Source organism: Motacilla alba, chromosome 3 (genome assembly GCF_015832195.1).
Source record: "Motacilla alba alba isolate MOTALB_02 chromosome 3, Motacilla_alba_V1.0_pri, whole genome shotgun sequence".
NCBI classification, from domain to species: domain Eukaryota; kingdom Metazoa; phylum Chordata; class Aves; order Passeriformes; family Motacillidae; genus Motacilla; species Motacilla alba.
In genome coordinates, this window is record NC_052018.1 from 23713000 (window position 1) to 23726068 (window position 13069).

The 13069-nt window shown below is 35.9% G+C and overlaps 1 protein-coding gene across 4 annotated transcripts in view; it reads left to right on the forward strand.

Moving 5' to 3' along the window:
- The window catches only part of MCPH1 (microcephalin 1), a 123881-nt gene that overhangs the window by 89308 nt on the left and 21504 nt on the right, over window positions 1-13069 (forward strand). The gene's annotated exons all lie outside the window — the stretch shown is intronic.

Here is a 13069-nt window from a genome sequence, read left to right on the forward strand (position 1 = left end):
ACATACAGGCATACATTTGTCCCTGGGCTTGTTTGTTCTGAATTTATTTTCTTTAAAATGTGCTGAACCAAGATGCAATTTAGTTGGTGTATAATACATTGTGGAATTACGGAGAAAGACACTGTCCCATGCACACAAAAGCAGGCTTGGGTACATCCTTGCAAAGAGAACATGAGGGGCAGTAATTAGAGGTTTTCAGTTGAACACAGAATTTGCATTTTACTGAATCTCTGAGATTAACACTCATTTTTAGGCATATCTTTCAAGAGTTAAGTACTTACAAGCTTTTTATTTATTATTTTAAAGGCACTTTTTTTTTTTTCTGTATGACATGGCTAACTTTGGAAGTGCTAATGTTAATGAAAGAGTTAGAAATCACAAGATAGCTGGGACTGGAAGAGGAAAAACCATCCAGAGGCAGTAAGGCATAGCTCAGGAAGTGGCATGGCTGAATAGGAATTACCCTGTTAGCTCTCCCTAGCCCAATTCTGTGCCCTTGGGAGTGGGAAATACCCATAAAAGGGGAGGGAAATTCTAATAAAGTATTTGAAATTTATATGTGAGAGTAAAAAGGACTACTTCCCAACTGCCATGGTCTCTGCAATCATCGGTCATTTTGAAAAAGCAGAAAATTACTAGCCTTACCAGACCCTGGGAAAGAGTCCATTCCACTGAAATTTTGGAAAAGTTTACCTCTCCATAAGGAGAAATTGGCTTCTTGAAACCAACATGATAGGATACTGACTCCTGAGGACAAACTGCCTGAGATTTTGGCTAGGTCTAGATCTGGAAACAATAGATCTTTCTTAATTAAAATAAACAAAGGGAATGCCATGCTAGTCAAACTAACATGAATTACTGACCAAAGTTTCTCATATTCAAGGAAAATCCCAGCATGTCTCAAGAGCTCTTAAGACAGACTCTTACATAACTTGCTTTATCTCATATAGTATATTAATGAGGCTTACTTTTTTATATCATGGAAGTTGTGTTCAGGGGTTGTCAAAAGTAGTTGTAGCAGCTAAAATTCATATCTTGGATTGTTGGAAGTTGCTGATATTTCTTTACATAGTTACCTCTGGAAAGGAAAATCTCTAGACTTTAATTCTGGTGAATTCCAGAAAGATTCTATTTGGACTGTGATGAATGAAAACAATTTGGTGGATTTTTTCCTGTGGAGTATTTGTGTGCCACTGTCCATCCTTCTAACCAGAAGAAACAATGGAATATGTTTTGAACGGTCAAGATTATTTGCAACAAAATTTATGTATTTGGAGGGTTTGGTATATGAAGTATGCGTTCTCCATCCCTTCAATTTTGTCTTGCAATAGCCAAGCAGATAATGTGACAGCTCCTTGCATTGATAACAAAGTTTCAAACTTGTTGTATACTGATTTCTAATTTTCAATTAATTGAAGTCTTTGAAAGAATGTTTAATTCCATGTGAATAGCAGTCTTTGCAAGTTACTTGACCAATCTACTATGATCCAAAGAAGACAGAAAATAGCATTAAATTAATGCACTACACTGTGTGAAGCATTTCTATCTAACCGGACATTCCAATTCAGTATTTTCTGTTATTTGAGTATTTTAATTTATTTTCTGATTTAAATGAGAATTTCCCATTGCAACTTGCCCTTAAGTTGGTCTGCTCCCTGTTTTTCTTGCACAGCTAGCCCAAAAAAATTAAGGGCCATATGTACTAGTCATCCTTCCTTTCACCACCTCGTGTGTATAGTTAATAGAGTAGTGCTAAAAATTAGATTGCTCCGGCCCTGGAAACATCTGTCTCTTAACGAGGAAGAATTGGAGGATAATCTTTATTTTCTGATTATATTTTCATGGATTTTTAAAAATTATTTAGTTACATATTAAATGAAAATATGAGACTGAGCAGTGTAGTCTTTTAGAAGTTTTCTTTTTAAAGTTCTCCTCAAGGTACTGAACACATATAAAAGACAAGATGTAAGGGAGAATCTGCTGAGAGTTCATTAGACAGGATCTCCATGAGAGGCTTGATTAAATCAGTAGTTTTTGAATGGCTATAAAGCTTGCCATCTGTATGCCACCCTAATGAGTCGCAGCACCGTTGTAATCTGGCAGCTCAGTTTTGCTGGGTTTTGGAGGAGAGATGAGTGTCTCTAAAGGTTTGAACTGGAGTCTGTTTTCCTTTATGAAAGGCCAAAGCATGACCCTGGGAGGCCCTTGTGCTGTAATGAGGCCAGGAGCCAAACTGAATTTGGAGACTGCCTAGGAAGCCTTGCTGTATCTTGGGCCTCCACTAGGGAGAACTGTGGTTGTAGGAATACTGGAAAGAGAAACAAGTTTACCTTTTGCTGTGTTTTAAGCTGGGCTTGGGTTTTGTGTCTTGGTTTTTTGTTGATGTTGTGAATGAATGAATGAGTAAATGGCCAGTTGCTATGGCAGCTGGCTGCAGTTCGGGGAAAAGGTAAGGAAAGCACAGGTATTACTCTGAGAAGTGACAACAAAGTCCTAATGGAAGACTCTCACCAGCACAGCAGGCACCACCACTTAGCTTCTACTCACTGTGTTTCTCATCTAGGTCTTGCAGTAATACCCTGAGGTGCACCATGGTAAAGTTTGCCCCGAGCTTTCATTGATAATCCCAGGCTGTAGGAGCAGTAACTGAAATACAATCCCCCAGACACACGTAACCAAGAGAGAGTTTTGCTGTTTCCCCATCTGGGTCCAATGGACTCATATTGCTTTAATGAGGTGCTCTTTCCCACTGTCCAGGAAAGTTAGTGATTGTTCACCTTGCCAACGAAATAAATACACATCCCTTTAACCCTTAGCTGCAGCTTAGTGCCGTATTTGGTGCATCTTTTGGAGCAGTAGATTGTGATCCTTCACCCTTTCTGTCCTTTTGGGAACAGCTTTCCCAGCTGTGGAGGAGGAAGTGGTCTTCTCTGCCTCTCCAGAGAGTCAAAGCCAGTCAGAGTTCAGGGGAAAAGAAAGTAGTAACAGCTAAATTTAGAAAACTGGTGTGAAAAGTAAGGCAAGTTAAATCCATTTTTGTCCTTGAAATCTGAGGAAGAGGAAGGAAAATGCCTGCATACAGCCTTTTTACTTAGCCTTAGAGGCATTTTAACAAGTCTACTTGAAAGGGAGGACTTATTCTGAAAACTGAATGACTGAGAAGATCTGTCCCCTGTCAGTTATAAGAACGACCATTTCTTTGTTAGACATGTTGAAGTAAAGAGGAATTTAAATAATTTGGCATGGAGTCTTATAAATGTCAGAAACTGAGTAAAAAGTTATAATTCAGGCTAGTCACATCCTCTCAGTATTTCTTTCATGTTTGTTGCTCTCTTCATCTTTCATTTCTGCTGTCGATATGGAGTGTTATATTTACATTCATGAGACATTTTTCCTGTAAACTAAAATACAGCTTTCAGCCTGTGAGTTCCTGCTTGCTTTAGAGCTAAGTGTATACAGTATATGCCATAAAATACCAAATAGTGGATTGATATATATGTAAAGTACAAATTAGATCTTTCTCTTTTTAGAAAGAAGACACCCACTCTACAGAACTCACCTTATAAGCAGAGATGAAATGTGTATTTTGTCAAAACTAAACATTTAGAACATTTTACCAGATGTGTGCAGGCAATTTCCTTTCCTGGGAAACAGTGAATTCCCTTACTCAGCCAATCATGGGTTTCTTCCATGCAGCAGATGACTAGGCTGCTCTGAGAGAGATGCCTGAATTCTACTAACATTATCTTTCCAACTACCATTTTACTTACAGCTGCACAGCTTCTGTTTGACAGGCAGATACAGAGATCTTGTGAGATCTCTGATAGAAAAGGAAGCATATAAACTTAAGAAATATAAGAAAATGTTGACTTAGCCTTAGTCTGATATCTGCAAACTTTGCCACTTTAAAACTTTCAAGATTTTCCTTCACTGTAAGTAGTTTAGCATTTTTCTCAGGAACAAATGTCAACAAGGACAAGACTCATGAACTTATAACTTAATAAACAGGATCTAGGACCCTATTGGATTTTTAGGCTGCTGAAAATCTTGTCTGTTTTTAGATCTTACACTCTTTTTCAAAGAGAGGAGTGAAAGGTTATTATGTTTTCCTATAAGCCAAACAATTTCTTTTCATCCAGACCCATAGGTCAGATTTTTAGCACTTTAAAATTAATGATAACATCTTAACAATCATTCCTGCTTTCCCCACCATTTGCTCATTTTTATTCCATCTGAGCTTCTGCACCAGTCTCTCATGACTTCTTGAACAAAGTCTCAGGATTCCACTCACTTTCTCAGCTGCAGTTTATTTCTAATCACTCAGAACATCTGGTGTAACATCTTGTGAATTCATAATCAACTTTATGTTCCATCTCTGACGTTCCATCACGTCTCCTTTGAGTGCCCTTCCTTACAAGGGAGGGCATTTGCCCAATAGTTCTCATATTGTACTTCTGCTGAAGGGACAAGAGGTCAATAATCTGATCTACTGAAAATTTCAGTTACCACTCTGTCTTAGTGACTCAGTCTGGTTTTTTCCATCTTGCCTTGTAACATCCAATCCATCATTTCAGTACACAGTATTTTTCCTAGATGTCACAGCACCAGTGGAAGCATAATGCTTCCAAAACCAGACTTTGTGTATTCCCTTGGAAATTCTTCCATTCTCGCTTTTTATCTTTAACAATTGACACTGCCACCATCCTTCAATGCATTTAAATCTATAATCTGCAAGTTATGTTTCCTTTATGTCTATGATGTTTTATCCTCTCCCTTTCTTGATGCTATGCTTTTATTAATGTGTCTAAAACCCCTATCTTGGTCCTTATCATCAACATACTGAATTTTGTAACATAATCTCTCTGATTCCTCCATAACATTTGAAATGTGACTTGCTTATGAAGCTTATTATATTAGTTCTGCATTAGTAAATTAAGTTCAACTTTGCTATCATAAGGATAGATGGTTAGACAACCATTAGAGCTTCACACAAGTAGATTATATACTTAATTGCTTTGAATTTGGAAGATCTAAATTCAGCACCTCTCCTACCAATATGTCATCTTCATCGCTTTCTTTGTAGCCACTGGCTGGATTGGCTTTCCTGGACTGTTTTGGGTTAAACTTGGGATATCTTTTCTCAGACCCTCAGATATTTAATTTGATCATATTTCCAAATTATAGACTAATTTTGGTGTTCCACTTTTTTTTATAGTAATACGATATTAACATTAAAAGACATTATCTGTATAAGCATAATTATATTTGTATATATGTCTGTGCCTAGTATGTTGTTGATGCCACTGTACCTAAAATATAAGTGGTCATTTTAATTTACCTTGGGACTTCATGATATCACATCCTGAGTAATAACAATAACATGAATTAATGGGGTTTTTTTTAAATTCCTGTCATTATCACTTCCACACTCCAAAACCTTGTTAAATACAAAAAGCTTCTTAATTTCTGCTGCTTCATTGCTTTTATAGTAATTCCCTTTTTCAGTCCAAATTTTTAAGTGATATCTAAAGTAGAATTCACAAGTATCTACCAAACTCTAGTCTATACAAGTAATGTAGGCTCATATCTAAGAAGACTATTACTGTGCATTAATGAAGTTCCTGTTTGCAGGACAGATGGTAGTGTCTTTCACTGTGAGCATTTTCTAATAATGAATGTTATTTTAATCTTTGAAAGATGAGTCATACACATACAGAAGTAGGAAGTTAGTCCCAGGATTATGAAGAATAGTTGCCACATGTCCTTCCTCCTTAACATTTTTATATAGTTTGGCTATAGTGCACAAAGGCTGTGCTTATTCTCTTCAGAGTTATGTGATGACAACAAACTTTAGCTGGTTGCAAGTGTAATTACATCTTAAATAGCACAGGTTCAAAACTAACATCGAAATAGCAGCTAATGTAAAGGATCTTACAATTGCACTGCTGAATATCTGACAGTGTTAAGTGCTGTGCCCTGTCTATTTCCCATCCTGGGAAAAGCATAATAAAGCACTTGTTTAAACAGGTTATCATTGGTTGAAACTGAATGAAATAACTTGTGTGCTAATATGTAGTAAAGCCTTTAAAACCTGTTTTGAAAAATTGTTCCCATAGCACTTTTGTATTTACTCTTTACTGTAGAATGATAAGTTAAAAACTTAACAGATGTCGTTACTCTGCATGCTTATATACTGTTTCTATGCTTTGAAAAATGTCTTTTAAATTACAGTTTTGTGCATTTGGACAATTTAAACCTAAAATCTTTATGAGAGTTTTGACTTTTGTTATATTATGTGAATGCTGCATTATGTTGATGTGAAAAGGCAATAGACTCTGAAAGAATCCAGAAGGGTTTTGGAAAATGAGAAGTCTGTCTTATTGCCTTCTTAAAGAAAAATGTATATGCTGTTTGTTTAAAGGAATGTATTTTTAAAAGTCTAAGCAGCTGACAGTAAGATAGCCTTACAAATCACCCCAGTGCCTGTGATTTAAATCCTTCCTCTTGTAAGCAGTCAGTCAGGTTAGCGGAAGGTTCTCTCATCTGGTCATAGCGCACTTATTTGATAATAACAGCGTGTCACACTTCCGAAGAGCATGTTCAAGTTAAGATCTGAATTCAAAGATAAACTGGTGTCAAAGAGGGAATGAAAAGGAAGTGAAAAACTGTGTAAGAGGAATAAACAACACTTTCAGAGAGGGAGAGGACATTTACGGCCACAGTAAGGTACCTAGTTCCTGACATCTGTTTCCCTCAAGAAAAAAATACAGTACATGCACTAACCTTTTTATGGAGAGTGCAAGAAAAATATTTGCAGCATGTTTTCATATATTCATATTTGTTGAACTGTATAATGGATGTGTAATTTGAAGTGGACAGAGCAACTGCAAACTATTTTTGCACTCCATAAAGATAAATATTTTCTTTTTTTCAGTACTAATAAACATAGTTCGGTAAAAGCTCTCAAAAACATTGCCCACCCTCTTGCTGATTCTGCCACAGAAACTGGGCATTCTTTTCGTTGTTGGTTTTACTGCTGTACAAGCAAAGGAAGGAATTAAAGTGGGGTTTTTTCTCCCCTGATTAGTGAGGCATCAGAACCCATGATGGGACAGCACAAAGATTAGCTGCATACAGATACCAAGATTAGGGCTTCTGTGAGTTTGGACTCCTTGTCTCCGTACAACTTATTGCTCTGCAAATATTAACCTAAGTACCTCACTGGCTGAGTAATATTCTGTTCTTTATCTCTCCAAATAAATCCTTTGCTGGAAAGATAATCTCCATCTCCAGTGGACTATGTAGACAAGACCAAATCTCTTATAACTATCTTATAATTAAAGTGGTATATTTTCTTCCCAACACAAACCAATGAGAAAGTCCTTTTACTGGACTTTTATCTAAATCTGAATTATTACTTGAGTAATTTCCCTACACAGAAAATTCAGCCTGAGCCCTAATAGCAATGTCCACTGAATAGCATTTGTCTTGAACATAAATAACTTTATTTGTAGTTCATCGAATTAGTGATCAGCTGATGTTTTTCTACTAATTTCTGCTTTCCTTTGCCTGTTCACCCACTTGAGTATCATTTTTAGGAGGCAAAATCCATATGTTCAAATATTTACTAAATGATGTCCTGAAATGACGTCTCCTAACTCAGCCAGCTTAGAATATTTTATGTTTGCATTAATTAAGATTGTATCCTTGTGTAGGGTGTTAAGGTGCCCTTCTTTGATTAAATGCATATACCAGGGCAACCAAGATTTACTTGTAGAGTCAGAGAAATTTCTCTCTGTTGATCCCAAGGAGACTCTTGGGTAGCAAGTTCAGATGACAGCACCAGAAGTTAGGTGAAATGAATGTCATGAAACTTATGGAAATAAGTGATGGTTATTCAAGATTTCATATGTGTTTCATTGTCTCATCTTAAAGTGCTGTTGTTAGTATATTATCAGTATTTTTTATTTTATTATAGTTATTAGACTATTGTATCCAAAGTGTGTTGTTTTGCCACTCTTCAGTAATGGATTCAGTAATTGGACTGTGAATTGATTAAAAAAACCAGGACAGTAAGAAATTTGGTCTAAATAGATTGTTCACCCTGGAAACATAATTCTTTTACACTGTAGGCACATTTTGCAAGGCTAAGAGCACTATACCTTTGGTAAATGTCTGTTGAAATGTTTAAGCAGGGACTGTGCTGGACCCCCAGTGCAGCCCATGGTGAGGAAGGATGGACTAGCAATGGATTGAGTTTTCAGCGAGCTGGGAAGTATTCCAGGCAGGACTACAGCAGGCAGGGAAACTGCATGGAGTCATAGCCTAAAATTTGTTTTAATTTCATACAGCGTATACAGAGATATCTTCTGAAGCTAGATCTTTGAGACTGTAGAAAAGCCTCTCATGAGAAGCAATGGAATCCCTGTTGTTTGAGTAATACATATGGCAAAACACTGAAAAATGTAAAGGAAAATCCCATGCTGGCAGCAGTATGAATTAAGTGATTTAATAAGCTTTTTCATCTCTTCATTTCTCCCATCAAACCTCATCACTTTGATGAAAGAAAGAAAAATGTTTATGTTGGACCTCCATGTGAAAAGTGCTTTTAGGAAAAAACATCCCTCTTCAGATGATAAAACTATAATTAATATAGTTGAAATAAGTCTTGCATTTTCTCACAGACATTAAATTAAACCTATCAGGCACAAGCTAATATTAATGTCTGCAAACTGTTAAGCACAATTATTCCAATATAGGGCAGCAGTGGGTTTAATATTGGAAATTGTTATGGTTTCAGATTTCTTTGCAATATCGGGACAAGTTAATTTTATATTATTAATTCCATCAATGACATGCAAAAGAACACTGTTATTCCAATTGCTAAAAGCATCAGAGTGAGACTGTGCTTCATAGACTATTACTGCCCACACAAAAACCTTCTTGGCTGAGAAGTTTGCAACCAGACAAATTATTCTCAATTATTCTCAATTATCAATGGCTTGATTGCTGTTTTTGCTTTCAGAATTCTTTTAAAAGAAAATTTATTTAAACATAATATCTGCAGTGAATAATTTTTTTTGAAAATGCATTTCATGGACATCATGATCTGAAAAAGCCATAAATTTTACATCAAAATCAGATTGCTCTTCATTAACTTATGATAGCTTAATTTCTCTACTTTTAAAACCTCCATTTTTGAACATTTATTTGATGTGAAGTGGGCTCCTTTGTATTCATATTTTTTTTACCTTGCTGGTTCTGCAATGGGGGCAGAAAATCTGTGCTTACTTCGCTCTGACCTAATCTGCTGGCCCACAGTTTTAGACTACAGTACACCCAATAAAGAAAAATAACACATGCTTTTAGGATAGCTATTTCAATAAACTGATAGCCTCAAGGACTCAAAAAAAAGTGATGCTTTAAATCAGTCAAAACCTTTTTGTGATACATCTGTCATGGAAAATGATCAGAAGCTGCTGAAGTAAACAAAATGTGGGTCTGTTCTGCATTATTGTAATTTGCAGATGCCCTGTGCCTGCCTACAGAGGATGGCCCGAGGCTTTTAAAACTGTTAATGACATGAACAGTAGCCAAGAACTGTCTTTATTTGAAATACAAGTGTATTTTTAAAATAAACCAGAATGTGTGAATCCTCACACAGTTGCCATTTGCATTAGCTTTACACAGTGAGAATTTTTTTAAAGAATACAGATTTCTCAGCAAACATCCTGTGGACTAGCTAATTAATTGGAAGCATTTTCAAGAGGTGTTACCACTAGTTCAAATATTGGCTTTCGTGGCTGATCCAAATCAGGCTTTACAATAAGTGAAACTTGGTTCCCTTTCACTGATTTCTCAATGTTCATAAATTCATTAAATGTTCATTCATCAAATTCTATCTCTTTTCTGGCTCTTCCATGTCAGAAGGAGGCACCTGTTTCCAAAAAAATGAACTGGCAGATGGCTTAGTAAGTATTGCACCATATCACAGCTGGTGTAATGAAGTAATTTTAATGAACAGAAAATAAACTGAAATGAAAGTATTCTGAATGGGAAATAAGGGAGAGAGGATTTGTTATATTGTCCTTTTCTTTTTCTTCTTGTTTTTTTTCTAGTTAATATTCTTCTATAAAGGTAGAGTTGTGAATCCTAAACCCTAAATACTAATTGTTGAAATTCAGGACAGTTTGGGACCATGTAACAGCTCTGTACATGGACATCAAATACACTGTAGCTGGTAGTGCATCTGCTGTACATGAAGGTTTTATCCACTTATGCATTGTGTCATTTTTCCAGTTTACCAGGCATCTGCAAATCAGCCTGGCTTCAATGAAAGTATGTAGAAATCCATACTCCATATGCTTTTCATATGAGACATCAGACTTGACGGTGTAACACTGGACATCCCCCCTTCTGTGGGACATCTGCCAAGCTCAGCAGAAATAAAAGTTACAGGCAGGAGAACAAAACCAGAGGAATAAGGGATTACAAAATCCTTATTCTGTTTTTAATTTTTATATTCTGCTCCATTCTCAGCTGTTAGAGTCAACTTTTACTGGAATAGCCATGTATTCTATACTTTAAAATGCTTTGCGGTTAAAACTTTAAAATGTTTAATGTTCATAAATGAATGACAGATTTTCAGAGGTTCTCAGTGTAGGCTTAGAGACTTCCAAAAATCCCAGTATGTCTCCCTTTGCATCTTTAGGTAAGAATGTATCTCTGATCTATGAGCTTGGGAAAGCCTAAGAGCCTTTTAATGCGTTCTATGCATGAGTAGTTTAGGTTGTATTTGAAATGTAAACTGCAGCTGTTACAAATTTTCTCAAGAGTTTTGGGGTAAAAGATAAATCTTGCCTTGTTTTTGGTGTTGCCAGTGATTATGTTACTCTGTCCTTTTGGTCTGTTATGTCCTAGATTATGAACTAATTAGATTAAGAAAGAAATGATAGCTTAAATTTAGGGGAAATAATTCTATTCCTCATGGTTACAGAAGCATGAATATGTTTCTCTGCAAAATGGCAGTAGAAGGCAGCAAGTAAATAAAACCCATATTTTTTAGCATGATTTTGAAAGCCAGAATCCTGGTTGATGAATAGTTCAGTTAGCAGTCCCAGAAATGTAAATTCTAAAGTCCCATTGTAAGACCTTCCTTTCACATTTCCAGAATATGAAAGTAAATACTGATAACATCAGCCTATTTGGCATTGCTTTCAAGATGTTGTTTTCTTGTATCTATTTATAAATCTAATACCGTTCAACTCCTTTTTATTGCCATGTGTGTGTTTATGTACCTAATAAGAAGCAAGTCCTCTCGATACCTTACATACTGTAGAAAACTTCAAAGTAAATTAAAATTTGGTTCCTGTCTCCAATACAATTCACAGTTCACTTCCTAAAACTTACTGTGGCGACAGGTAGAATGTTTATAATGTTCAGGTTAATGCATGTGGAGGATTTTTTAAGCATTTCAACTGCCAGTCTAATGGAAAGAACCCTGAGAATATTTACCTTCATTTATCATGGTTTCACTTTTAGTATTAACTATATTACAAGAGAGAGCATAAATCATCTCAACACTTGGCATCTCACTTTACATCCCAGGTTAAAAAAGGTACTACCAAGCTATTACTTTCTGCAAGTTACGTGCTGCTTTTGTAGTATTCTAGTCCTTCACTGCTGTTTCTTTGTCTGTGTTACATCTGTGAAACTCAGAATAATCCCTGCATTCAATACATTGCTAACAGACAAGAAAGGAAAGTTTACATATTCAGGATGCGTATGAAAATTACTATTTTTATTTAATAAAGATAGATTGTTGAGCCTGGCACTAATTTTATCCTTTATTACCAGTGAAGACATGAGAACTTGAAGTACATCCTGCTTCCATACTAGGGAAATTGGCTCAAACTGGAAGGAGGAAGACATAGCATCATTTTTTGTGGAATAAGTCCTTTAAATGTTAGTTCACAAAGACCTGCTGAGTCAAAAGGCCAATTTTATCTAAAATTTGTTTTTAAAAATGTAGGATACTCAGATATACATAGCATACATGACAAAATAGCCAAGATAAAACAGTTCTGGAAACGTGTTAGACTTTATGGATGCATCTGATTGTTGCTCAGGAGCCCATACTGGGAAGGACACCCACCTACTTCTGTGCCTTCTCTGGCTGATGTACTTAATCTATGCACATGTCTATAATCTAGGAGCACATGATTATGTTCTGCAATGACTTACAAATAACTTTAACACCCCATTTAGCTCCTAAAAAGAGCTCTGTTTTATCTACATAGCTAATTTTCCAAGATAAAAATCAGTTCTGTAATTCCTTTTTACCTCTCAGTGGTTCTTGCTTATAGTACAACGGCCTCATACAGTACAATCGTCTCTGACTAATAGAATCTTGCTGCCTTGCTACACTTTGGTCAGAAAAACTTTTCACTGGTTATTTTGCTTGTAATTGTGATGTATGTCTCTAGTTTCCTCTCTGCATTTGACTAGTTTGGACTAACATGAAAATGAAAAATGAGTGAATGTAAACTTTTTGCTAAAAGAAGGTTGTTGACAGCTTGTTCCAGTCCAGAATTTTCTCAGCACATAAACATAGGCTACATTTCATAAAACAAAACTGCAGTTTTGTTTATTTGCTTTGGGGTTGTTTTCTGAGTTTCTTGAAAAGATGTGATTCTTAAATGAAAAGAAACACTGGAAAGTGTTTAGAAGGGGATAACAAAGTACCAAAAAAGCAAGCAAAGACTGCAGTAAAGAAGCTGAAACTAGTATACAGGTGATAAGAACAGACCCAGGCCAATATTAATTGCAAGGAAGAACCAATGTTTCTATTGCTCTATTGATGTAGATTTGGTAAATTTCTACTTTGCTGCAATAGTAGCACATTATGCATGCACTGCACATGCTTTTACATTATCATCTGAACTGTAATCTTGCACTTCTAGAAAATCAACACTTGGGTAAACTGTGTTATCATTTAAAAACACAATCAAAGTTTTACTTTGATCTTTTTTCCACGGTAGAAAAAAACATAGTCAAGTTTATGTGCCTT